Genomic DNA, 26,956 nt, shown 5'->3' on the forward strand with positions numbered 1-26,956 from the left:
CCCCACTGCCCCGCCACCCCACACCCCACAGCTTCCCCACCCGACCTCCCCCCACCCAACCTCCCCCCACCCCACCAACCCCCCAAGCCACAACCCCCACCCCACCTCCCCTCCAAGCCACCGCCCACCACCCCACTTCCCCCCACCACACCTCCCCCTCAAGCCATCAACCCCCCACCCCACCGCCCCCCACACAATCCCCTTACACAATGAACTCCCCACTCCCCCCAACACCACACCATCTCCCCACCCCACTGCCCCCCAACCCCACCGCCCCGCCACCCCACCACCTCCCACCCTACCAACTCCCCACCGCCCTCCCCACCGCCCTCCGCCCCGCCTCCCCACCCCACCGCCCCCCCCACACCCAACCACCTCCCCACCGCCCCCGGCACCGCCCCCGGCACCGCTCCCACACTTCACCACATCATCTCCGCCTCCCCACCCCACCACCCCACCGCCCTGCCACCCCACCTCCCCCCACCCCACCGCCTCCCCACCCAACCTCCCCCCACCCCACCAACCCCCCAATCCACAACCCCCACCCCACCTCCCGCCCAAGCCACCGCCCACCACCCCACTTCCCCCCACCACACCTCCCCCTCAAGCCACCAACCCCCCACCCCACCGCCCCCCACACAAACCCCTTACACAATGAACTCCCCACTCCCCCCAACACCACACCACCTCCCCAACCCACCGCCCTCCCCACCACCCTCCGCACCGCCTCCCCACCCCACCGCCCCCGGCACCGCCCCCGGCCCCGCCCCCGGCACCGCCCCCGGCCCCGCCCCCGGCACTGCCCCCACACTCCACCACATCACCTCCGTCTCCCCACCCCGCCACCCCACTGCCCTGCCACCCCACCGCCCCCCACCCCACCGCCTCCCCACCCAACCTCCCCCCACCCCACCAACCCCCCAAGCCACAACCCCCACCCCACCTCCCCCCCAAGCCACCGCCCACCACCCCACTTCCCCCCACCACACCTCCCCCTCAAGCCACCAACCCCCCACCCCACCGCCCCCCACACAATCCCCATACACAATGAACTCCCCACTCCCCCCCACACCACACCACCTCCCCATCGCCCTGCCACCCCACCCCACCGAACCCCCAAGCCACAACCCCCACCCCACCTCCCCCCCAACCCACCGCCCACCACCCACATCCCCCCACCCCACCTCCCTCTCAAGCCACCAACCCTCCACCCCACCGCCGCCCACACAACCCCCGCACACAATGTACTCCCCACTGCCCCCCACACCACACCACCTCCCCACCCCACCGCCCTGCCACCTCACCCCACCGACCCCCCAAGCCACAACCCCCACCCCACCTCCTCCCCAAGCCACCGCCCACCACCCCACTTCCCCCCACCCCACCTCAAGCCACCAACCCCCCACCCCACCGCCCCCCACAACCCCCGCACACAATGAACTCCCCACTGCCCCCCACACCACACCACCTACCCACACCACCGCCCCCCATCCCCACCGTCACCCCACCACCTCCCACCCCACCACCTCCCCACCGCCCTCCGCACCGCCTCACCACCCTACCGCCCCCCACACCCAACCATCTCCCCGCCGCCTCCCCACCGCCCTCCCCACCTTCCACCCTCCCCACCTTCTTCCCTCCCCACCTTCCTCCATCCCCACCTTCCTCCATCCCCACCTTCTTCCCCTCCCCATCCAACTCCCACCTTTAACCCCTCTCCACCCACACACCAACTATTCAAATTGTCACACAAGCCCCACCATCTTCCCTCCACATTTTGACCACAACTTTTATCCCTGCCCACCCACCACCACCATTTTCCCCTCCTTATCCTCCCACCACCTTCTTCCCTTCCCCATCCACCCCCACCTTTTTCAAGTACCTACCCACCCCCACCTTTTTCAAGTACCCACACACCCCCACCTTTTTCAAGTACCCACCCACCCCCTCCTGCTTCCCACCGCCCTCCAACCCCAGCGCCCCCCCACTCCATCGCCTCCCCACTTCCTCGCCACCCCAACGCCCCCCCGACTCCACCACCTCGCCAACCCACCACCTCCCCTCCCCACCTCCTTCCCTCCCCACCACTTCCCCTCCCCACCTTCCTCCTTCCCCACCTTCTTCCCCTCCCCATCCAACTCCCACCTTTAATCCCTCCCCACCCATACACTCTATTCAAATCGTTACCCAACCCCTACCATCTTCCCTCCCCACCCATCCACCACCATCATCGCTCCCCATCCACACCACCCTTCACTCACACGCATCCCCCACCATCGTACCTCCCGACCTTCTTCCCCTCCCAAACTTCTACCCCTGCCCATTCCAACCTCACCCTCTTCCCTTCCCCATTCCACACCCACCCTCTTCCCTTCCCCATTCTCCTATCCTACCCACCTTCTTCCCTCCCCACCTTCTTCCCTCCCCACCTCCTTCCCTCCCCACCTCCTTCCCTCCCCACCTCCTTCCCTCCCCACCTCATTCCGTCCCCACCTCCTTCCCTCCCCACCTCCTTCCCTCCCCACCTCCTTCCCACCCCACCTCCTTCCCTCCCCACCTCCTTCCCTCCCCACCTTCTTTCCTCCCCATATTCTTCCCTCCCCACCTTCTTTCCTCCCCACCTTCTTCCCTACACACCATCTTCCCTACCCACCATCTTCCCTACCCACCATCTTCCCTACCCACCATCTTCCCCTCCCCATTCAACTCCCACCTTTATCCCCTCCCCACCCACACACCAACTATTCAAATCGCCACCCAAACCCCACCTTCTTCCCACCCTACCAAACCGCACCAACTTCCCTCCCCACCCACGAACCACCCCCTTCACTCACACACATCCCCCACCATCGTACCTCCCGACCTTCTTCCCCTCCCCACCTTCTACCCCTGCCCATTCCAACCCCAACTTCTTCCCCTCCCATTCTACCCCCCACCCTCTTCCCTTCCCCATCCAACCCCCACCCTCATCCCTTCCCCATTCCACCCCTACCCTCTTCCCTCCCCATTCTCCCAACTTCTACCCCCTCCCCATTCCACCTCCACATTCTTCCTCTCCCATTTCACCCCCCACCCTCTTCCCTTCCTCTTTTCCCCCAACTTCTACCCCTCCCCACCAACCACCACCTTTTCCCCTCCCCATCCTCCCCCACCTTCTTCCCCTGGCCACCCAACACCCACCATCTACCCCTCCTCATCCCCATCTTCTTCTCCCCATCCACCCCCACATACTTCCCCTCCAGACCCAACCCCCACATTGTTCCCTCCCCACCCACCTGCCACCATATTGCCGACCCACCTTATTCCCCTCCCATTCCACCTCCTACCCTCTTCCCCTCCCATTCCACACCCCACTCTCTTCCCCTCTTTATTCTCCCCATCCTCTTCCCCTCCCATTCCACCCCTACCCTTTCCACCTCCCCATCCACCCCTCACCTTCTTCACTCCCCATCCACCACCACATTCTTCCCCTCCCTATCGACTCCATGCCTTATTCCCCTTCTATCCACCTCCGACTTCCCCTTCCTATCCACCCCGTAACTTCTTCCCCTCCCATCCCCCTCCCGCCTTCTTCCCCTCCTCCATTCACCCAGACCTACTTACAATCCTATTCCCCTTACCATTCATCCCCGCCTACTTCCCCTCCCCATTCACACTCCACCTTCTTCCCCTCAACTTCCATACCCCACCTTCTTCACCCCCCAATCCACCACCCGCCATTTTCCCCTCCCCATCCACCCAGCACTTTCTTTCCCTCCCCATCCACCCCGCACCGTCTTCCCCTCCTCATCCACTTCCCGCATTCTTCGCCTCCCATCCAACTCCCCCCTAGTTCCCCACCCATCCACCCCCACCTTCTTCCCCTCTTCATCCTCCTCTCGCCTTCTTCACCTTCCCATCCACCACCAACCTTCTTCCCCTCCCCATCCACCCGTCTTCTTTCCATCCCTCCCCATTCACGCCCTGCCATCTTCCACCCCACCTTCAACCCCACCCCTTCCACTCCCCGCCTTCTTCCCCTCCTATCCATCCCCCGCTTCCTTCACCATCCATCCACCGCTCGCCTTCTTCCCTCCCCATCCTCCTGCCGCCTTCTTCTCCTCCCATTCCAACCACAACTACTTTCCCTCCCCTTTCCCATCCATCCCCACCTTATTCCACTCCCCAGCCACACCCTGCCTACTTCCTTCAACCACCCGCATTCACCCCCGCCTTCTTCTCCCCTCGCAATCCACCCCCCATCTACATTCCCTCCCCTTTCGCTATCCATCCAACCCCTGCCTTCTTCCTTCTGCACCTTCTTCCTCTCCCTATCCACCCCAACCTTCTTCCCCTCCCCATTCACCCCTCACCTTCTTCCATCCCCATCCCTCCCGTCTTCTTTTCCACTCGCCTGCATCCACTGCCCATCCACCCCATATCTTCTTCCCCTCCCCATTCATCCCCCACCTTAATCCCCTACCTTCTTCCCCTCCCCAACCACCACCCTCATTCTTCCCTCCCCACCTTCTTCTCATCCCCATCCACCCCACACTTTTTCCCCAACTCATCCGCCCCCCCCATTCTACTCCCCAGCCTTCATCTCCCCTCGACCTTCCCCTCCCATTCACCCCCCCACCTAGTTCCCCTTCCCATCCACCACCCGCCTTGTTCCCCTCCCTATCCACCCCCACCAACTTTTCTTCCCCTTCCTCCATCTACCCTCCACCTTCTTCCCACCCCACCTTCTACCCCATCCCATCCACCCTCCGCCATCTTTCCCTCCCCATCCACCCACGTCTTCTTCACTTCCCCATCCACTACTCGCCTTCTTACCCCCCCATCCATCCCTGCTTTCTTCCCCTTCTCATTCATTCCCACCTTTTTCCCCTCCCCATCCATCCCCACATACTTTCCCTCCCCTTCCCATCCACCTTCCCTTCTTCACTTCTCATCCACCCCCTGCCATCTTCTCGCCTTGCCATCCCCTCCCCATCCAGCCACCCCACCTTCATCCCCTCCACATCTACCCCCCATCTATATTCCCTCCCCTTTTCCTACCCATCTACACCCTGCCTTCTTCCCTATGCACCTTCTTCCTCTCCCTATCCACCCCCACCTTCATCCCATCCCCATCCACCCCTCACCTTCTGCCCTCCCCATCCCCCTGCTTTCTTCTCCGCTCGCCTTCGTCCCCTGCCCATTCACCCCATAACTTCTTCCCCTCCCCATCCATCCCCCAACTTCTTTCCCTCCCCATCCACCATCCTCATTCTTCGCTCCCTCCCTTCTTACCATCCCCATCCACCCCTCGCTTTTTCCCCTACCCATCCACCCACCATTCTTCTCCCCGCCTTCATCTACGCTCGACGTCTTCCCCTCCCATCCATCCCTGCCTACTTCCCTTTCCCATCTACCCCACGCCTACTTCCACTCCCCATTCTAACCCTCCTAACCCCACCTACTTTCCCTCTCCCTTCCAATCCATCCCCCCAACTTATTTCATTCCCGATCCACCACCGCCTTCTCCCCTCCCCATTCACCCCCGTCTTCTTCCCTCCCCATCCACTCCATGCATTCTTCCCTCCCCATCCACTCCCTGCGTTCTTCTCCCCTCACTTTCATCCTCTCACCATCCATTCCCTACCTTCATCCACTTCCCATCCACCCCCACCTACTTTCCCTCCCCCTTTCCGTATCCATCCACCCCATCTTCTTCTGCTCCCCATCCACCCCCACCTACTTTCCCTCCCATTTCATCCCCGCCTTATTCCTCTCCCTATCCATCCCCTACCTAGTTCCACACCACTTCAACCCGCCGCATTCACCTCTCCATCCATCCCCACCTTCTTCCCCTCCCCATCCATCCCTGTGTCCTACCCTCCCCATCCACCCCCGTGTCCTACCCTCCCCATCCACCCCCATGTTCTCGCCTCCCCATCCAGCCCCGAGTTCTCGCTTCCCCATCCACCCCATCTGCTTCTCCGCTCGCCTTCATTCCCTCACCATCTACCCCCCATCTTTGTCCCCACTCCCTTCCCCCACCTCTTTCCCTACCCATCAACCCCCCGCCTTCTTCCCTCCACATGTTCTTCCTCTCCACATCCACCCCCAACCTACTTCCGTTCCCCTTCCACTACCCACCTTTTTCTCCTCCCCATCCACACCCCTCCTTCTTAATCTACTGATCCACCCCCCGCCTTCTTCCCCTCCCCATCCACACCCAGCCTTAATTCCCTACACATCCACTCCCCCAACTTTTTCCCCTCCCCATCCACTCCTGACCTTTTCCCCTTCCCATCCACCTCCACCTTTTTCCCCTCCAGTTCCACTGCCCGCCTTCTTCCCCTCCCCATCCAACTCACACCTTTTTCCTCTCCCCATCCAACACGCTTTCTTCCCTCCCCACATCAGTCCCCTCCCCATCCACCCCTCGCCTTCTTCCCTCCCCATCAAGCACCTTCTTCTCCGCTCGCCTTCGTCCCCTGCCCATCCACCCCATAACTTCTTTCCTTCCCCATCCACCATCCCCGTTCTTCTCTCGTTGCCTTCTTACCATCCCCATCCACCCCTCACCTTTTCCCTTACCCATCCACCCCGCATTCTTCTCCCAGCCTTCATCTCCCCACGACTTCTTCCCCTCAGATCCACCCCTGCCTACTTCCCCTTCCCATCTACCCTGCGCCTTCTTCCACTCCCCATCCTCCTACCGCATTCTTCCCCTCCTAACCCCCCTACTTTCCCTCCCCCTTCCAATCCATCCTCCACCTTATTCCACTCCCCATCCACCCCCGCCTTCTTCCGCTCCCCATCCACCTCCGTCTTCTTCCGCTCCCCATCCACCTCCGTCTTCTTCCACTCCCCATCCATTCCCCACATTCTTACCTCCCTATCGACTCCCCGCGTTCTACAACCCTCACTTTTATCCCCTCCTCATCCACTCCCTACCTTCATATGCTCCCCATCCACCCCCACCTACTTTCCCTCCCCCATTCCCTACCCATCCTCCATCCCTTCTTCCCTCCGCACCTTCCCCTCCTATCCACCCCTCGCATTCTTCCATCCCCATCCAACCCCTCCTTAGTCCACTCCCCATCCACCCATCACCTTCTTCCCCTCCCCATCCACTCCCCACCTACTTTCCCTCCCATTCCATCCCTACATTACTCCTCTCCCTATCTATCCCCTACCTACTTCCACTCCCCTTCAACCACCTACATTCATCTCTCCAACCACCCCCACCTTCTTTCCCTCCCCATCCACCATCCTCATTCTTCCCTCCCTGCCTTCTTACCATCCCCATCCACCCCTCGCTTTTTCCCCTACCCATCCACCCACTATTCTTCTCCCCGCCTTCATCTCCGCTCGAGGTCTTCCCCACCCATCCACCCCTGCCTACTTCCCTTTCCCATCTACCCCACGCCTTCTTCCATTCCCCATTCTTCCCCTGCTATCCCCACCTACTTTCCCTCTCCCTTCCAATCCATCCCCGCCTTATTTCACTCACGATCCATCCCTTCCTACTTTCTCTCCCCTTCAATCACCCCCATTCACCTCCCCATCCACCCCCGCATTCTTCCCCTCCCCATCCACCCCCATCTTCTTCCCCTCCCCATCCACCCCATCTTCTTCCCCTCCCCATCCACCCCCATCTTCTTCCCTCCACATCCACTCCCCGCATACTTCCTTCCCCATCCACTCCCTGCATTCTTCTCCCCTCACTTTCATCCCCTCCCCATCCACTTCCTGCCTTCATCCCCTCCCCATCCACCCCCGTCTTCTTCCCTCCGCATCTTCCCCTCCTATTTACCCCTTGCATTCTTCCCTCCCCATCCAACCCCTCCTTAGTCCACTCCCTATGCACCCTCACCTTCTTCCCCTCCCCATCGACCCCCACCTACTTTCCGTCCCCATCCACCCCCGCCTTCTTCCCCACCCCATCGACCCCCACCTACATTCCCTCCCATTCCATCCCCGCCTTATTTCTCTCCCTATCCATCCCCTACCTACTTCCACTCCCCTTCAACCACCCGCATTCACCTCTGCATCCATCCCCACCTTCTTCCCTTTCCCCATCCACCCCTGTGTCCTACCCTCCCCATCCACCCCCATGTCCAACCCTCCCCATCCACCCCCATCTGCTTCTCCCATCACTTTCATCCCCTCACCATCCACCCCCCATCTTCGTCCCCTCCCCATCTACCCCACCTACTTTCCCTCCCTCTTTCCCTACCCATCTGCCCCCCGCCTTCTTCCCTCCGCATGTTTTTCCTCTCCCCATCCACACCCCACCTACTTCTGTTCCCCTTCCACTACCTGCCTTCTTCTCCTCCCCATCGACACCCCGCCTTCTTAACCTACTGATACATCCCCCGCCTTCTTCCCCTCCCCCATCCACACCCAGCCTTAATCCCCTCCACATCCACTCCCCCACCTTTTTCCCCTCCCCATCCACCCCTGGCCTTTTCCCCTCCCCATCCACCCCCACCTTTTTCCCCTCCTGTTCCACTGTCCACATTCTTCCCCTACCCCATCCAACTCACGCCTTCTTCCCCACCCCCATTCAACACACCTTCTTCTCTCCCCCCCTTCAGTCCCCTCCCCATCCACCCCTCGCTTTCTTCCCTCCCCATCCACCACCTTCTTCTTCGCTCGCCTTCGTCCCATGCCCATCCACCCCATAACTTGTTTCGTTCTCCATCCACTATCCTCATTCTTCCCTCGCCGCCTTCTTACCATCCCCATCCACCCCTCACTTTTTCCCCTACACATCCACCCTGCATTCTTCTCCCCGCCTTCATCTCCCCTCGACTTCTTCCGCTCACCATCCACCCCAGTCTTCTTCCCTCCCCACCCACTCCACACATTTTACCCTCCCCATCCACTCCCCGCATTCTTATCCCTTCACTTTAATCCCCTCTTCATCCACTCCCTACCTTCATCCGCTCCACATCCACCCCCACCTACTTTCCCTCCCCATTCCCTGCTCATCCACCCCCTTCTTCCCTCTGCACCTTCCCCTCCTATCCACCCCTCGCATTCTTTCCTCCCAATCCAACCCCTCCTTCGTCTGCTCCCCATCCACCCCCGCCTTCTTCCCCTCCCCATCCACCCTCCACTCCCCCATTCACCCAGACCTACTTACAATCCCCTTCCCCTTACCATACGTCCCCGCCTACTTCCCCTCCACATCCACAGTCCACCTTCTTCCCCTCAACTTCCATACCCCAACTTCTTCGCCCCCCAATCCACCACCCGTCATCTTCCCCTTCCCATCCACTCTGCACCTTCTTCCCCTCCCCATCCACCCCGCATTCTTCCCCTCCCATCCAACTCCCCCCTAGTTCCCCTCCCATCCACTCCCACCTTATTCCCCTCCTCATCCTCCTCTCGCCTTCTTCCCCTCCCCATCCACCCGTCTTCTTTCCATCCCTCCCCATTCATGCACTGCCATTTCCCCCCCCCGCCTTCAACCCCACCCCATCCACTCCCCGCCGTCTTCCCCTCCTATCCACACCCGTTTCCTTCACCTTCCATCCACCCTTTGCCTTCTTCCCCTCCCCTTCCAACCACACCTACTTTCCCTCCCCCTTCCCATCCACCCCGCCTTATTTCTCTCCCCATCGACACCCTGCCTACTTCCTTCAACCACCCGCATTCACCTCCCCATCCAACCCCTGCCTTCTTCCCTCTGCACCTTCTTCCTCTCCCTATCCACCCTAACCTTCTTCCCCTCCCCATTCACCCCTCGCCTTCTTCCATACCCATCCCTCCCGTCTTTCTCTCCGCTCGACTGTGTCCACTCCCCATCCACCACCACCTTCTTCCCCTTCCCCATTCATCCCCCACCACCTTCTTCCCCTTCCCCATTCATCCCCCACCTTAATCCCTACCTTCTTCCCCTCCCCAACCACCACCCTCATTCTTCCCTCCCCACCTTCTTCCCATCCCCATCCACCCCACACTTTTTTTCCGTACTCATCCACACCCCATTCTATTCCCTAGCCTTCATCTCCCCTCAACCTTCCCCTCCCATCCACCCCCGTGTCCTACCCTCCCCATCCACCCCCGTGTCCTACCCTCCCCATCCACCCCCGTGTCCTACCCTCCCCATCCAACCACGTCTTACCCTCCCCATCCATCCCCGTGTTCTAGCCTCACCATCCACCACACATCTTCGTCTGCTCCCCATCTACCCCCAACTACTTTCCTCCCTCTTTCCCTACCCATCTACACTCCGCCTTCTTTCCTCCGCATGTTCTTCCTCTCCCCATCCTCCATCACCTACTTCCGTTCTCCTTCCACTACCCGCCTTCTTCTCCTCCCCATCCACATCCCACCTTCTTAACCTAATGATCCACACCCCCACCTTCTTCCCCTCCCCCATCCAAACCCAGCCTTAATCCCCTCCACATCCACTCCCCCACCTTTTTCCACTCCCCATCCACCCCTGACCTTTTCCCCTCCCCACCCACCCCCACTGTTTTTCCCTCCTGTTCCACTGTCTACATTCTTCCCCTCCGCTATTCAACTCACACCTTTTTCCCCTAACCCCTGCAACTCACACCTTCTTCCCCACCCCCATTCAACACACCTTCTTCCCTCCCCACATCAGTCCCCTACCAATCCACCCCTCGCTTTCTTCCCTCCCCATCCACCACCTTCTTCTCCGCTCGCCTTCGTCCCATGCCCATTCACCCCATAACTTGTTTCGTTCCCCATCTACCATCCTCATTCTTCCCTCGCCGCCTTCTTATCATGTCCATCCACCCTTCACTTTTTCCCCTAAACATCCACCCCGCATTCTTCTCCCCGCCTTCATCTCTCCTCGACGTCTTCCTCTCCCCATCCACCCCCGTCTTACCCACCCCATCCACCCCGTGTCCTACCCTCCCCATCCACCCAGCATCTTCGTCCGCTCCCCATCCACCCCCACCTACTTTCCCTCCCGCATTTCCTACTTATCCACCCCCTTCTTCCCTTCGCACCTTCCACTCCTATCCACCCCTCGCATTCTTTCCTCCCCATCCAACCCCTCCTTAGTCCACTCCCCATCCACCCCTGCCTTCTTCCCCTCCCCATCCACCCCTACCTACTTCCACTCCCCATCCAACCCCTCCTTAGTCCACTCCCATTCCATCCCCACCTTATTCCTCTCCCTATCCATCCCCTACCTACTTCCACTCCCCTTCAACCACCCGCATTCACCTCTCCAGCCACCCCCACCTTCTTCCCCTCCCCATCCACCCCCGTGTTCTACTCTCCCCACCCACCCCCATGTCCTACCATCCCCATCCACCCCGTGTTCTCTCCTCCCCATCCACCCCCGCCTTCTTCTCCCCTTGCCTTCATCCCCTCACCATCCACGTTTGTCCCACTCCCCATCTACCCCCAACTACTTTCCCTCCCTCTTTCCCCACCCATCCACCCCCCGCCTTCTTCCCTCCTCACTTTCTTCCTCCAACCATGCACCCCCCACCTACTTCCGTTCCCCTTCTCTACCCGCCTTCTTCTCCTCCCCATCCACACCCCGCCTTCTTCACCTTCTGATCCAGCCCCGCCTTCTTCCCCTCCCCCATCCACAACCAGCCTTAATCGCCTCCCCATCCACCCCCGCCTTCTTCCCCTCCCCATTGACCCCCACCTACTTTCCCTCCCATTCCATCCCCACCTTATTCCTCTCCCTATCCATCCCCTACCTACTTCCACTCCCCTTCAACCACCCGCATTCACCTCTGCATCCATCCCCACCTTCTTCCCTTTCCCCATCCACCCCCATGTCGTATCCTCCCCAACCACCCCTGTTTCCTACCCTCCCCATCCACCCCCGTGTCCTACCCTCCCCATCCACCCCCGTCTTACCCTCCCCATCCATCCCCGTGTTCTAGCCTCACCATCCACCACACATCTTCATCTGCTTCCCATCTACCCCCAACTACTTTCCTCCCTCTTTCCCTACCCATCTACACTCCGCCTTCTTTCCTTCGCATGTTCTTCCTCTCCCCATCCTCCACCCACCTACTTCCGTTCCCCTTCCACTACCCGCCTTCTTCTCCTCCCCATCCACATCCCACCTTCTTAACCTAATGATCCACACCCCCACCTTCTTCCCCTCCCCCATCCAAACCCAGCCTTAATCCCCTCCACATCCACTCCCCCACCTTTTTCCACTCCCCATCCACCCCTGACCTTTTCCCCTCCCCATCCACCCCCACTGTTTTTCCCGCCTGTTCCACTGTCTACATTCTTCCCCTCCGCCATTCAACTCACACCTTTTTCCCCTAACCCCTGCAACTCACACCTTCTTCCCCACCCCCATTCAACACACCTTCTTCCCTCCCCAGATCAGTCCCCTACCAATCCACCCCTCGCTTTCTTCCCTCCCCATCCACCACCTTCTTCTCCGCTCGCCTTCGTCCCATGCCCATTCACCCCATAACTTGTTTCGTTCCCCATCTACCATCCTCATTCTTCCCTCGCCGCCTTCTTATCATTTCCATCCACCCTTCACTTTTTCCCCACACATCCACCCCGCATTCTTCTCCCCGCCTTCATCTCCCCTCGACGTCTTCCTCTCCCCATCCACCCCCATGTCCGACCCTCCCCATCCACACCCCGCCTTCTTCACCTTCTGATCCAGCCCCTGCCTTCTTCCCCTCCCCATCCACTCCTGACCTTTTTCCCCTCCCCATCCACCCCCACCTTTTTCCCTCCCGTTCCTCTGCCCGCCTTTTACCCCTCTCCCATCCACCTCCCACCTTCTTCTCTCCCCACATTAACCCTCCCCATGCACTACCCACCTTCTTCATCACTCCCCGCCTTTTTCCCCCACACCCCCCACCTTCTTCTCCTCCCCATCCACACCCAGCCTTAATCCCTTCACCTCCCCCCACTTTCTACCACTCCACATCCCCCCCACTTTCTACCCCTCCCCATCCCCCCACCCTCTACCCCTTCCCATCCCCCACCTTCCCCTCCCCATCCACCCCTGTGTTCTACCCTCACCATCCACCCAGTGTTCTCTCCTCCCCATCCACCCCGCCTTCTTCTCCCCTCGCATTCATCCCCTCACCATTCACACCCCATCTTTGTCCCCTCCCCATCTACTTTCCCTCCCCCTCCCCCTGCCCCCCTCCCCCCCTGCCCCCTCCCCCCCTCCCCCTGCCCCCTCCCCCCCTCCCCCTGCCCCCCCCTCCCCTTCCCCCTCCCCCTCCCTCCCCCTCCCCTCCCTCTCCCCTCCCCCCTCTCCCCCTCCCCCTCTCCCCCTCCCCCTCCCCCCCTCCCTCTCCCTCCCCCTCCCTCTCCCCTTCCCATTCCCCTCCCCTTTCCCTCCCCCTCCCCCTCCCCTCCCCCTCCCCCTCCCCTTTCCCTCCCCCTCCCCCTCCCCCAACACTCATCTCCTTCCCCTGTGCCTCTTCTCTGCCCTTTCAGGCACGAGTGCGCTCTCGCCCCCCGAATCCGGCTCCACGGACCCGGTGCCACCCTCGTGCTCTTCGCTGCGTCGCGTCGAGTCCGTTGCCGGCCTCCCCCGTGACGAGAAGCAGCAGGCGCGAGCGCGGCTCGAGTCTCGGCCAACGGCACGTGGCGGCTTTCAAATCCAAGCAGGGGGCGGGGCGGATGCAGCCAATCAGCTTGAAGGGGGCGGAAGCCTCTGTTTCCCCGCCTCCTGGGCCCCAGGAACGTCGAGCGCCCGCACGTTCCCCGCTGCCCCTCGGCGCTCGAGCATCTGGGAGAGAATCCTGCACCGTCGGGCCTGTTCCCCGCCCGCTGGGAAGGGAAGAGCCAGCCTTGGGCCCCCTTCACCTCCACAGCGGGCAGTGGGTTGGGGCGGGGCCGAACGAGTTCCCAGACGGTCAGAGGCAGACCCGTCTCCCGAGGCCGCTGCTGGCGCTGACTGGAGGCGGGTGAAGGAGCTGGAGGCTGGGGATTGAAGGGGCCGCTGTCACCTGCTGCTCACTCAGTCCCACGGGCAGGGGGTGGGCGGTCAGAGGGATGGGGTTCCACCAGGGTCTGGGGGAGGAATCACCAGGACGTGGCACGTTCCAGGGGCCTGGAGATGAGGCAAAGACCCCCCACCTGGTGAGTTTGGTCCAGCAAACTCTTGGGGGGAAAAGTCACCTATTAGGGATTGAGCTCGGCTGTTCTCATGAGCTTGTCTTTTTAATGGTGGAGAAGGATCACAGCATTAAAGCCCGACCAGGTTCCCTCACTGGCTGAAACTGATCTTCTCCTTGAAGGGTCACGTGACAAGGAGGAGGACTTGGCCACATTGCAAAGCATCATTTTCAAGCTGCAGGCCACTTCAGAACTTAGTGAAGGGCATTCAAATGCCTTCCAAAATCCAGAGAAACCCCAACGTCAGCAGATGCCGTGATCGTCGGAAAAACACACTGACGTTCAGGATCTCAGCTGGCCTTTTCAGATCCCTTCAAGGAATAGGCAGAATGAACCAGAAGTGGGAAATGGCAGGATTCAAACAATGCTGGCTGGGGGCGGAATCCAGACCAACAAAGGGGTTCATTCGTTTATTGAGAGAGCACATTTTAAACAATTCAAGTTGACCAAAGTGCCGTACAGATCAAAAAGACCACAACTCGGCAACTATTTAAAATACAGAACAAAATGAATACGAGGTTAAAACACGGGTAACAATTAGGCGTATGAGGAGGAATCAAAATGCGAGAGAATAAAAGTACATCTTCAATCTAGATATAAAAATGTCAATAGAAAGGGAAATGTCGTTCCACAGTTTGGGGGCTGAAATAGCAAAGGTGTAATCTCTGAGTTGACAGTTTGAGGAACAGCCAAGTGCCCCAAGTTAGTCGACCTGAGGGGTCTTGAAGTGAAATAAGGAATTAGAAGATCTGTGATATAAGAGGGGCTAGCCTATTAAGGCCTTCATAGACAAACAGGAGAACGTTAAAATCAATTCTGAGCCATACTGGCCGCCAATGAGGGAGGCCAGAATAGGAGTGATATGGTCCCTCTTCTTGGCAACTGTCAAGAGCCTGGAGACAGCATTCTGAACCAGTTGCAGATGGGATAATGAAAATTATCTAATTCCAGTATATAAAGAGTTAGAATAGTTTAAACAGGAGAATATAAAGGCATAGATAACTTTCTCAAGATCTTTAAACAGGAACAATTTGATTTTAGCAATAGTGCGAAGCTGGAAAAAGCTATCCTTTACGACTGCATTAACTTGTTTGTTGAACTTGTGAGAAACAGAAGTACCTTCACAGAATTTGCTTGAGACAAAAATTGAGAACAAAGAACTTTTATTACAACAATGCAAAGTTGGGTGCTTCCCCTTACCCTGGGAATACACACAGATACTGAGGCTGACCCAACTTTTATACATTTCATTTCAGTACAGAGATACCTTCCCCCTAACATTCTTCTGCCTCCTGGATTGGTTTAGCATTAGGTAATTCTGCCCACGTGGATTCTAACTTCTTATCAGTTTATGTGCCTTCCTGCAAACTTGTTAGCTGGGAAATATCATGTCTTTGTTCTTTACTCATTAATCAATCCCCAAGACTTCGTAAAGCTATCTCCTTGCTATCCTGTTTTGAAGATCCTTATTTTATTATACTTTTATAACCCTTCCTCCCATTCCAGCATCCCTTCACCCTGATTTAACCCATAATACTTCATTTCTAATGAGCACTTGCTTGACTCCTCACATTCCAGCATCCCTTCACCTTAAGTTAACCCATAATACTTTATTCTTAATTAGCACTTGCTTGACTCCTCACATTCCAGTATCCCTTACAAACTTGAAGGTGGAATCATCTATCACACCAAGAGATTTAACGTGGGGTTTAATAAGGGTGGATGTGACCAAGAGTTGGAGATAATTTTGGTAGAATTCAGGGGAACCAAATAGGATAACCTCAAATTTGCCCTCATTTAGCTGTAAGAAGTTTTGAGCCATCCAACACTTTATAGATAGTGAGGCTGACTATCTTTAATTGGTCATTAGGTTTCAAGGGGAGATAGACCTGAGTATCATCGGTTTTGTGGAAAGAGATGCTCTGATTTTGAATGATAGGACTAAGCGGAATGGGGCCAAGAATAGACACTTGTGGGTTAGGGTTAGGTTACCTTGTGGGTTAGGGTTAGGTTACCCTGCAGGAAAGGGTAACTGAAGAAGACAAAAATTTGCCCCTATTAACTAAGGAAGTCCTATCATTAAGATATGATTCAAACCAGTTCAAGGCCGTCTTATTGATACCGACCCCATACTGGGGACGATCTATTAAAATAGTGTGATCCACATTATCAAACGCTACGCTAAGGTTCAGGAGAATTAGAATGGCAGAGCCACCCAAGTCAAAGAGGGTGTGCAACATAGCTCTGTGCTATGTTGGGCCTTATAACCTGATTGAAATCTCCAATAAGTTATTTTGATGTAGGTAGGGAAAGAATTGACTAAAAACAACTTTTTCAAGGATCTTTGACAGGAATGGAAGTTTAGAAACAGGTCTGTAATGTTTGGGTGTGGTGGATCTAATTTGGGTTTTTACAGGAGGGACTGGACCATAGCATGCTTGAAACAAATTGGAAGAGTACCAGTGGCTAGGGAACTGTTAATGCTAGGATGAACTATGTCAAAAATGGAAGGGGGGTAGGGATAATGTCAAGGGGGCAGGTTTTAGGCTTCATGGAGGGCACAATTTTTCTAAGGGTGGGTAGTGTGATGGGATTAAGACAGTCCAGGTTAGATGAACAGAACTGTAGTACAGTTAGGTTATGGGTCGGGGGAGACATTTCCCTGATGCTCTCAACTTTGTTTATGAAGAATTTTTTTAATTCTTTGCATTTGGTAAGAAATGCATGAGAGTTGGTATTGGGTGCAGGATAATGACCCAGTTGATGGTACTGAACAAGACCTTGGGATTATGGGAGTTGGAAATTAGGTTGGCAAAAAATTTGTTCTTTTGGCTTTTACTGCTTCCTGGTATTTTATCCCGCTTCCACTTTTGTTCAACTATCTTGCACTCCCTCTTTGTTGGTATTATTAAACCAAGACACAGTCTTAAGCTTAGTTTTTTTCACTTTAAGTGGGGATACAGTCAGGATAGAAGAACAGGTGGTATTAAATAGGGAAGTAAAAATTCCTCAGTGTTGAGGTGAAGAGAGAACACCTCAATAGTGGAGATATTTGAAGCTGCTATAAGAGCCTCTGTGTACTTACTAATAGTCCATGAGTTAATTTAATTGAGTAGCATTTAGGAAGACAAGATTTGTTAGCGGGGAAAGGCAGGGATAGGTCAAAAGTAACAGCTATAGGTGGGACATACAGGTATCAATTATTACCAGGTTGCTAATTGAAAAATCAGACAGAAGAACTAGAACAAAATCTAGGATCCATTTGAAAGCAGTCATAAATTAAAGCACTCAATAGATAAAATCATTTACAAGGGGCTTAGTTGGACAACACACAGAGATATTGAAGTCACCAAGAATCAGAACTTGATGGAAGGAAATCTATGAATTGAGTGATAAAATCTTTATATATTTTTGGTGGGTGATATATAAGAGCAATTAAAAAGGGGTTGACCAGTCCCACTTTAATTAGTTGGACTTTGAAAGTGGAGAAATTATCAGGATTCAATAAACAGCACAAAATGATTTATCAACGGCTAAACCCCCACCATGACTTGCTGTGAACAATGCAATGGAACAATCTCGCCAATGCTCAGCCAGGTTTCTGTCAATAGTAGGAAGTCCAAAACTTGAGTAATAATTGGATATGATAAGGGATGAGGTAAGAATCTATCAGGTTTTTGTGAAAGGAGACGGAAGGGAGAGACAGAGATGGGGAAGAAGTGAAGGGGGGCGGGGTTTAACGAAAACTAGAAAAGTTGATATTAATGCCATCTAGTTGAAGGGTGCCCAGTCAGAAGATGGTGTTGTTCCTCCAATTTGCGGGTGGTCTGTGGTCTGAAAGGGAATGACGTTGACCGCTGGGAGATCCACACTATTGCGGCGACAGATCAAAAACAATCTCCCTGTCTGATGTAGAGGAGACTACAACGGGAGCACTGGATGCAGTAGAAGACCCCTGCAGATTCACAAGTGAAATATTGCTTCACTTGGAAGGTCTGTTTGGGCCCCAAATGGTGGTGAAGGAGGAAGTGTGGCCACAATTGGTGTATCTCCTGTGGTCACAGAGGAAGGTCCAAAGGAGACAATTGGTAGGGAACTTTATTGATGGACAAGGGAGTCACGGAAGGTGGAGAGGGGAATATGTGTCAAGTGGTAGAGGGGCAGCACTTCGACTGTGGTGAGTAGCACCTTGGCACTGTCCACAGCAATAATGTGGGTCTCCTAATTGCCACCCATTTAAATTCCCCATCCCTTTCACTTATTGACATTTCCATGGTCTTGTGCACTGCTAGACTGAGAGGACCTGCAAATTGGAGAAACAACACCTTATTTTCCACATGAGCACCCTCTTAGTAGGTGGAATTAATAGTGACTTCTCTGGGTTTCATTAAACCCCCCACCCCATCAATTCTTCTCCCTTCACCTTCCCCCAGCCCTGTCTCTCCCTTCCGTCTCCTTTCACACAAACATGATAAATTCTTACCTCATCTCTTATCATTTCCAATGAACACCTTTTGTTGGTATGAATTCTGATGTTTCCTGCTTCTGGCTCATTCTGCATATTCCTTGAAGAAGGGCTCGGAGCCAAAATATCGGCAATATATTTTTGTATCTTATGGATGCTGAAAAGGCTGGCTGAGTTCCTCCAGCATTTCGGTGTGTTTTTAGAATGTACCTTCTCCACAATATATTTGCTGAGTGACAGCACAGTGGACAATTAAGAGAGTTGCTGCTTCGCATCTCCAGTGACCTGGGTACAATCCTGATCTCAGGTGGTGGTTATATGGAGTTTGCATATTCTAGGATTTCTCTTGGTGTTCCAATTTCCTCCCACATCCTAAGACATGCAGATTTGTCTCTAAATCACCCTTAATGTGCTCCCAAGGTCAGTGGTCCTCAACCTTTTTTATTGCACTGACATCCCACCTTTATTACTCCCTTATTATCATAGGTGCTCTGTGTCTAGTAGGATATTCTGAATTCGAGACCTTTCTTCTTGTAATAGTTGTTCACAAGATTGCAGCTACCAATACTTTGGACAACCCTTTTTTATGACTCATCCATTATTTGAGAGGAATTTGTTGTTCTTATCCCATCTAAGATTCACATGACTGAAATCAATTACACATGGAGTTGTGCCAGGATTGTGTAACCTGAGGTAATTTCTCTTTCTTCTTCCAATTGGGAGGAGATCCTTCATGCACTGACTCATTTTTTATTTTTTTTAAAATTTTTCACACTATAAACCATATTGACCAAGATACATACAGACATTTTTCTTCTTAAATATATAGTGTCATTTTCTCTCCCTTTTACCCCCCTCCCTTCCCTCCCTCCCTCCCTCACTCCCTTTCCCATTTATTTAAAGTTCAATCTATAAGATACATTAAACCCGTTAAACAATGTTGTCACTTAATAAAAATAAACAAGAGATTTTACTGAGTCAGTTCTTTTCGTTATCTTCTCCTTCTGTCATTTTAGATGGTGGAAGTCCACGGTAGGATTTCCCTATTGTGTTTCATGTATGGCTCCCATATTTGTTCGAATATTGTAATGTTATTTCTTAAATTATATGTTATTTTTTCTAATGGAATACATTTTTTCATTTCTATATACCATTGTTGAATTCTCAAGTTGTCTACTAATTTCCAGGTTGACATAATACCTTTTTTTGCTACAGCTACGGCTATCATAACAAATCTTTTTTGTGCTCCATCCAAATTGAGTCCAAATTCTTTGTTTCTTATATTACTTAGGAGGAAGATCTCTGGGTTTTTTGGTATATTACTCTTTGTGATTTTATTTAATATCTGGTTTAGATCTTCCCAAAATTTTTACACTTTCTCAAATGTCTAAATTGCATGAATTGTTGTTCCCGTTTCCTTTTTACAGCGAAATCATCTGTCTGATACTGTTGGGTCCCATTTATTTAACTTTTGAGGTGTGATGTATAGCCTGTGTATCCAGTTATATTGTATCATACGTAACCTCGTGTTTATTGTATTTCTCATAATTCTGGAGCATAGCTTCTCCCATGTTTCATTCTTTATCTTTATGTTTAGATCTTGTTCCCATTTTTGTTTAGGTTTACCATTTGTTTCCTTGTTCTCCTTTTCTTGCAGTTTGATGTACATGTTTGTTACAAATGTTTGGATTATCATTGTGTCTGTAATCACATATTCAAAATTGCTTCCTTCTGGTAACCTCAGACTGTTTCCCAATTTGTCCTTCAAGTAGGTTTTCAGTTGGTAGTATGCAAACATTGTATCGTGAGTTTTATTATATTTATCCTTCATTTGTTCAAAGGATAATAATTTATTTCCCGAAAAACTATTTTCTATTCTTTTGATCCCTTTTCTCTCCCATTCTCTGAAGGAAAGGTTATCTATTGTAAAAGGAATTAGCTGATTTTGCGTCAATATTAGTTTTGGTAGTTGGTAATTTGTTTTATTCCTTTCTACATGAATCTTCTTCCAAATGTTGAGCAGATGATGCAATACCTATGTTGTACCAATTTTTCATCGCATTTATATAGTATATGTTTAGGTATCTTCTCCCCTATTTTATCTAGTTCTAATCTAGTCCAATCTGGTTTTTCCCTTGTTTTTTTTTAAACTTTATTTAAGATTTTATAACATGAATAACATATAGGATTACATTTAAAAAATTAATAAAATAATAAAATTACAAAACAGTATCAGTAATCTAAATAAACTATACCCTCTCCAATAATTATTACACATTAATAACCCAACTCAAATTAGTCCAACCCCCCCTTCCCCCCAAATAAAGAGTGAAGAATTAATAAAGTTAATAATATATGTGAGAAAAAAACCCCACTTACAAAAAAAAACAAAAACATAAGCGATTAAAATACTAACAAAAAGAAAAGTGATTAATACTAAGATATCAGACTTAAAAAACATTTAAATCAAACTTAAATGCATATATTTAATAAACGGAGTTAAGATGAAACATATATTTAACTCAAACTTAATATAAAAAATTAGTAAAGTTAGTAACATTATCAAAAATTCTTAAACAATAATCAATTCTTAAAAAAAATTGTATCATGAATAAAATAGATGAAAAAAAACTTTCTTTATAGAGATAAACCTTCACCAAATATCAACTAACTTCACATCTATCATATTAGTCACATAAACCACTATCTTAAAACAAAATTCAAACCTCATTAAGCATTGTACAATTCAATTTTAGTACTCTTCCACCATTTTTCCCTTTTATTCTTGAATAGTTATCCAATAAAAGCTCCAAAACCACATTTAAATATCCCCAATCATACGTTAAAATTCAGATATCCAAATAATAAAAACACATCTACAACGAAATCTATATCTTCAACAAATGGAGCATAAACCACAAACAAAATTCAAGCCTCATTAAGAATTGTGCAATTCAATTTATAACTTTCCCTTCGTTCTATAACTAAAATAGCAAAATAATATACACCAGAATTACCACTCCTTTCACCTTAAAGTTAAAGAAAAAATAAAAAAAATCCATCCCATTCACATTTAAATTTCAGATATTCCTTATCTAGTGAATAATCTTTACAAAAAAAACCACTTCAATTTTTAGTTTTTTAAACAATCAAGTACTTTCTTATGCTTTTTTTTATATGTAAACAAAAAAAACCCCTTCACTCTTTAATCTAATAATACAAAAAAAAAGGAAAAAAAAACGGGTAGGAGGTTAAAAATACCCCCTCCCTTCTAAACCGCGCAATGCGGTAACTCCGAAAAAAAAATGGGTGTCACACGTAACAGATGACTTTCAGGAAATAGTGCCTATCCAGTTCTCTCCCCCAACTCTCACTTCATCTTAAACTAACATCATCATTATTTAATATCCCTTTTTTTAAAAAAAAACATTAGAAAAAAAAGGACAACTCTTCTTTTAATCAGCTCCATCTGCCGAGTCACCATTACAACCATTCCTTCTTGGAGCACGGCTTTTTTCTTCCATCTCTTGTCTCCTTAGAGATCGCGGTGGACTATGTTTCTGTTGAAACTGAGTAATTGGCAGCTCTTGAGCAAATGCTATAGCTTCCTTTGTAGAATCAAAGAACTTTGGTTCGTAACCATCTTGAAAAATCTTCAAAACAGCTGGATATCAAAAGGTTGCCTTGTAACCTTTCTTCCACAACAACTCTTTAGCAGGATTGAATTCCCATCGTTGGAACATAACTTCTTGACTCAAATCCGCATAGAAGAAAACTCGATTATTTTGAATCATCAAGGGTGATTTTCTCTGTTGTGCATTTCTAATAGCCACTCGTAAAATTATTTCTCTGTCGTAATAATTCAAGCAACGAACCAAAACAGGTCTTGGACTTTGACCTGAAATAGGTCTTCTACGCAAGGCTCTGTGAGCACGTTCCAGTATTATACCTTCCGGGAAATGTTCTTGACCCAGCACCTGTGGAATCCATTCAGTAAAAAAATTTCTTGGGTTTGATCCCTCCATACCTTCCGGCAAACCAATAATCTTTATATTGTTCCATCTGGATTGGTTTCAGAGAGGGATTTCCTGCTCATTGGACACACAAAAACTGATTCCCTCTGATCAGCCACTTTGGGGTCTTGTCAATGAAACCCATCAGGGTTTTCCAAATGATCACCTCTTCTGCAGGTCACCATAGAGTTCCTTTTATTTCCCTTATTTCAGGTGAAACACTCTCACCAGCCATTTCCTCATTTGGACAACAATGTTTTTCAACAGGCTGAACTGAGAACTCACAAACCATCTTCAAAATGGGATTTCAACAAGATGCCAGCTTGCCATCTCTCTCTTAGAAAAAGCCAGTTTGGTCTCTCCTCTCTGCTTGCAAAAGCACATGACCTTCTTAGAAGAGCAAACTGCAACCAGCCAGATTACTGCACCGGACCCAAACTTCTGAGTCCATTCATCAGTTGCTTTAAAATCAATCATCCATTTACACCTGTTTTGAAATTCTTTAGCAAAGCAGTCTCCTTGTTTTGTCTTTGCAAAGGCTCTTGGCGCCTGAATGACTCACTCTCAGCAAAGCTCATGCATTTTAAATAAGAGCTGTTTTTTGAAGTGTTTGTGTTTGTTTGTGGCCTCCACGACTTCTACAATCCATCTCTTTCAAAAACATATCAATATACAATGTGGTGTCCTTGCAAAAAAATAAAGTGGGAATAGGTATAATCCAGGTAGCTCTGGTGAGTGGAGTGTGTAATAGTTTGAAACTTGAACCTCTCTATTTCAGAAGACAATTTACTGTCATGTAAATAAAAGGTGTCATATCACACAAAATTGCTTTTTTCCTGCTGAGAGGCAGACAGATTCGCCATTGGCAGAAATTGCCTGAAATGCCTCTTGCAGTCAGAGAAAGAAGCAAGAGTCGTCTTCTCCCCCCAACCTCCACCCTGAACCCTGGGCCAAGACACTGAGGGTTTGTGGATTCTCTTTCAATGCTTACAGACCAATCCAAGTCATTGGCAATGACATGATTAGGAACCATTTAACATCCAATAGTATCCCATCCGATACCTGATACCCTTTTAGCCAGTTTGGAACCAGCCTCTAGCAATCCACGACCTAATGTGAGTCCCATTACTGCTTTTTCCAGAAGCTCAAAGCCTGCTTGGGTTCCTCTCCTCAAATTACCAACAGCCTGTCACTTATGTGGGACCTTCAGCTGCAGAAACCCTCAATGGTCTGCTTCCATGGACCTTGACCATTGGATTGAATCCTCTGCTTCTCAGTTGTTGATGGTGTGTGGTCTTCCTGTTTTCTGATGCCGTGTGTTAGACCTTCGCTTCCCCAGAGATCGTGGTGGTGAGGAAATCTAACACATCTAAATAAAAATGTTACAACTTAGAGGAGAATCTTGCATGTCTAGAAGGACGGAAAGAGCATTATTACAAATTGAAGCCTAATATTTGAATATTCAGGTGTCAAATTTGCAAAAGCATAGAGTATATATTTCTCAAGCTATATGTAATTTTTTTCAAAAGGAATATAACTTTAAATTTTTGCATGTCATCTTGGCATCCCTAAAAATATATCTGATTTCCAAGTAAGTGCAATATATTTCCTCATCTCCGCTAACACTTATTTAACAAATTTCAATTGATATATTAATAGTTTTAATTTGGGCCTTGTTCCTTCAATATTTCCCAATAAAATTAAGGTTGAATTTTGCGAAAAAATAACTCCTGTAACTTGTTCCAAAAAATTTGTAATTCTCCCCAAAAAGATCTTGCATTAGGACAAAGCTAAATTGAATGCAAGAAATTTGCTACATCTTCACAACACCTAAAACATTGATCTGATAATTCTGATTTTATTCCATTCAATTTCTCTAGTGTAAGAAGTAACTGTAGAAGAAAAACCAGTTGTGAATTCCTTCCTCACTGCTGCAGTGTGGAACTCTGGTCAATGGATCCAAAATGCTGAGTTGAAGAAAATTAATACAACTCCCCAATATCATGTGATCTCTTGCCAAATCAGCTTCTTGTAGAGCTTTTCAAATCCAACTGCTTGAGTCACCTGACTCCAGGTGCAGCTTTCAGATAAAATCCTTGCTGACATCTGCTACATGACTGATGTAAAAATAATTATACTGAACTAATTTATATCTTACATTGAGATCCTTATATGGATCTGCCCATATTTGCCAATCGATTACAATGTTCAGATCCATTTCCCACCTTTGTCTCGACTTAAGAACTCCTCATTTAAAAGTTCCTACTTGTAATAAAGAGGACATCATGGAAGTAAATTTTTTAACAATTCCTCTTTGTAAGGAATTTCTATTTCAGTACAACATGGTTGTTCCTAACTTATCATTCAAATATGCTCTTCATTGGAAATAGCAAAAAAGATTGCTATGAGTTATATGATATTTATTTCTCAGTTGCTCAAAGGACATTAATTGACCCCTTTCATAACAATCTTCAACATTCATAATCCCCTGACAAAACCAGATATCCAGAAATTGATGCTCCTTTGAAAAAGATCCGAGGATTTTAAATCAAAGCTATTCTGGGTGATGTACATCCACTTACACCAAATTCATCATTTAGTTTATTCCATATATGTTTCAAAAATGGTGTATCTCTCCCACCAACCATTAATTTCAATTCCCACTTGTATATAAATTCTTCTACTTTTCTCTCTCTTATTTTATGGTAATTTTTCCCTTTCAAAGTAAGAAGCAAGATATCTCATTTGAGCTGCTCGATAACAATTTTTTTTTAAATTAGGAAGCTGTGGTCCTTTCAAGGCAGAATTTTCACTGGGTCACATAACATGGGATTCAATTGGAAATTAATGGAGAAAATTCTTAGAGATAGTACTTATAAACATCTGGATAGACAGGGTCTGATCAGGAGCACTCAACATGGATTTGTGGGAGGAAGGTCATGTTTGACCAATCTGATTGAATTTTTTGAAGAGGTGACTAGGAGTGTGGATGAGGTTAGCGCAGTGGATGTTGTCTATATGGACAAGGTATAAGGTACCACATGGAAGGTTAGTTAGGAAGGTGCAGTCTTTAGGTATAAATTTTAAGATAGTCAAATGGATTGAACATTGGCTGAAAGGGAGAGGCCAGAGAGTGGTAGTGGATAATTGTCTGTCAGGTTGGAGGCCGGTGACCAGTGGTGTGCCTCAAGGATCTGTATTGGGCCCATTGTTGTTCGTTATATACATTAATGATCTAGATGATGCGGTGGTAAATTGGATTAGTAAATATGCAGATGATACTAAGATAGGTGGAATAGTGGATAATGAAGAAGGTTTTCAAGGATTGCAGAGGGCTGCTTAGAAAAGTGGGCTGAAAAATGGCAGATGGAATTTAATGCTGATAAGTGTGAGGTGCTTCATTTTGGTAAGAAGAATCAGAATAGAACATACGTGGTAAATGGGAGAGCATTGATGAATACAGAAGAGCAGAAAGATTTAGGAGTAACGGTACATCGTTCCCTGAAGGTAGAAACTCACGTGAATAGGGTGGTGAAGAAGGCTTTTAGTATGCTGGCCTTTATCAATCATTGCATGGAATATAGGAGTTGGGAGGTGATGTTGAGATTGTATAAGACGTTGGTGCGGCCTAATTTGGAGTTCTGTGTGCAGTTCTGGTCGCCTAATTATAGGAAGGATATAAACAGAGTGGAGAGAGTGCAGAGAAGGTTTACCAGAATGTTACCTGGGTTTAAGCATCTAGAGTATAGGGAGTGATTGGACAGATTAGGTCTTTATTCTTTGGAGCGTAGAAGGTTGAGAGGGGATTTGATAGAAGTATTTAAGATTATGAAAGGGATAGACAGAGTGGATGTGGATAGACTATTTCCGTTAAGAGGAGGAAAGATTAAAACAAGAGGACATGAGTTAAGAATTAAGGGGGAGAGGTTTAGAGGTAACATGAGGGGGAACTTCTTTACTCAGAGAGTGGTAGCCGTGTGGAATGATCTTCCGGGAGAAATAGTGGCGGCGGAGTCAATTGTATTATTTAAGAAAAGGTTGGACAGGTATATGGATGAGAAGAAGATGGAGGGTTATGGGCATTGTGCAGGGAGGTGGGACTAGAAAGGGGTGTTTGGTTCAGTGCGGACTAGAAGGGCCTAATAGCCTGTTTCCGTGCTGTAATTGTTATGTTATGTTATGTTATGTTATGTTATGACATAAAACCACTATGCAGACTGTTTTCTAAGAATGGAATACCTGAGGAGGGTTGTCTAGGTCTATTGCAGGATAAAGATCACAAGACATAGGCCCATTGAGTCTGTTCCACCATTTTACCACAGCCCCAATGCCCAGCTTTCTCCCCATAACCCTTGATTCCTTGACTGATTAAATACCTCTCAAT

Source organism: Narcine bancroftii, unplaced genomic scaffold, assembly GCF_036971445.1.
Source record: "Narcine bancroftii isolate sNarBan1 unplaced genomic scaffold, sNarBan1.hap1 Scaffold_152, whole genome shotgun sequence".
NCBI classification, from domain to species: domain Eukaryota; kingdom Metazoa; phylum Chordata; class Chondrichthyes; order Torpediniformes; family Narcinidae; genus Narcine; species Narcine bancroftii.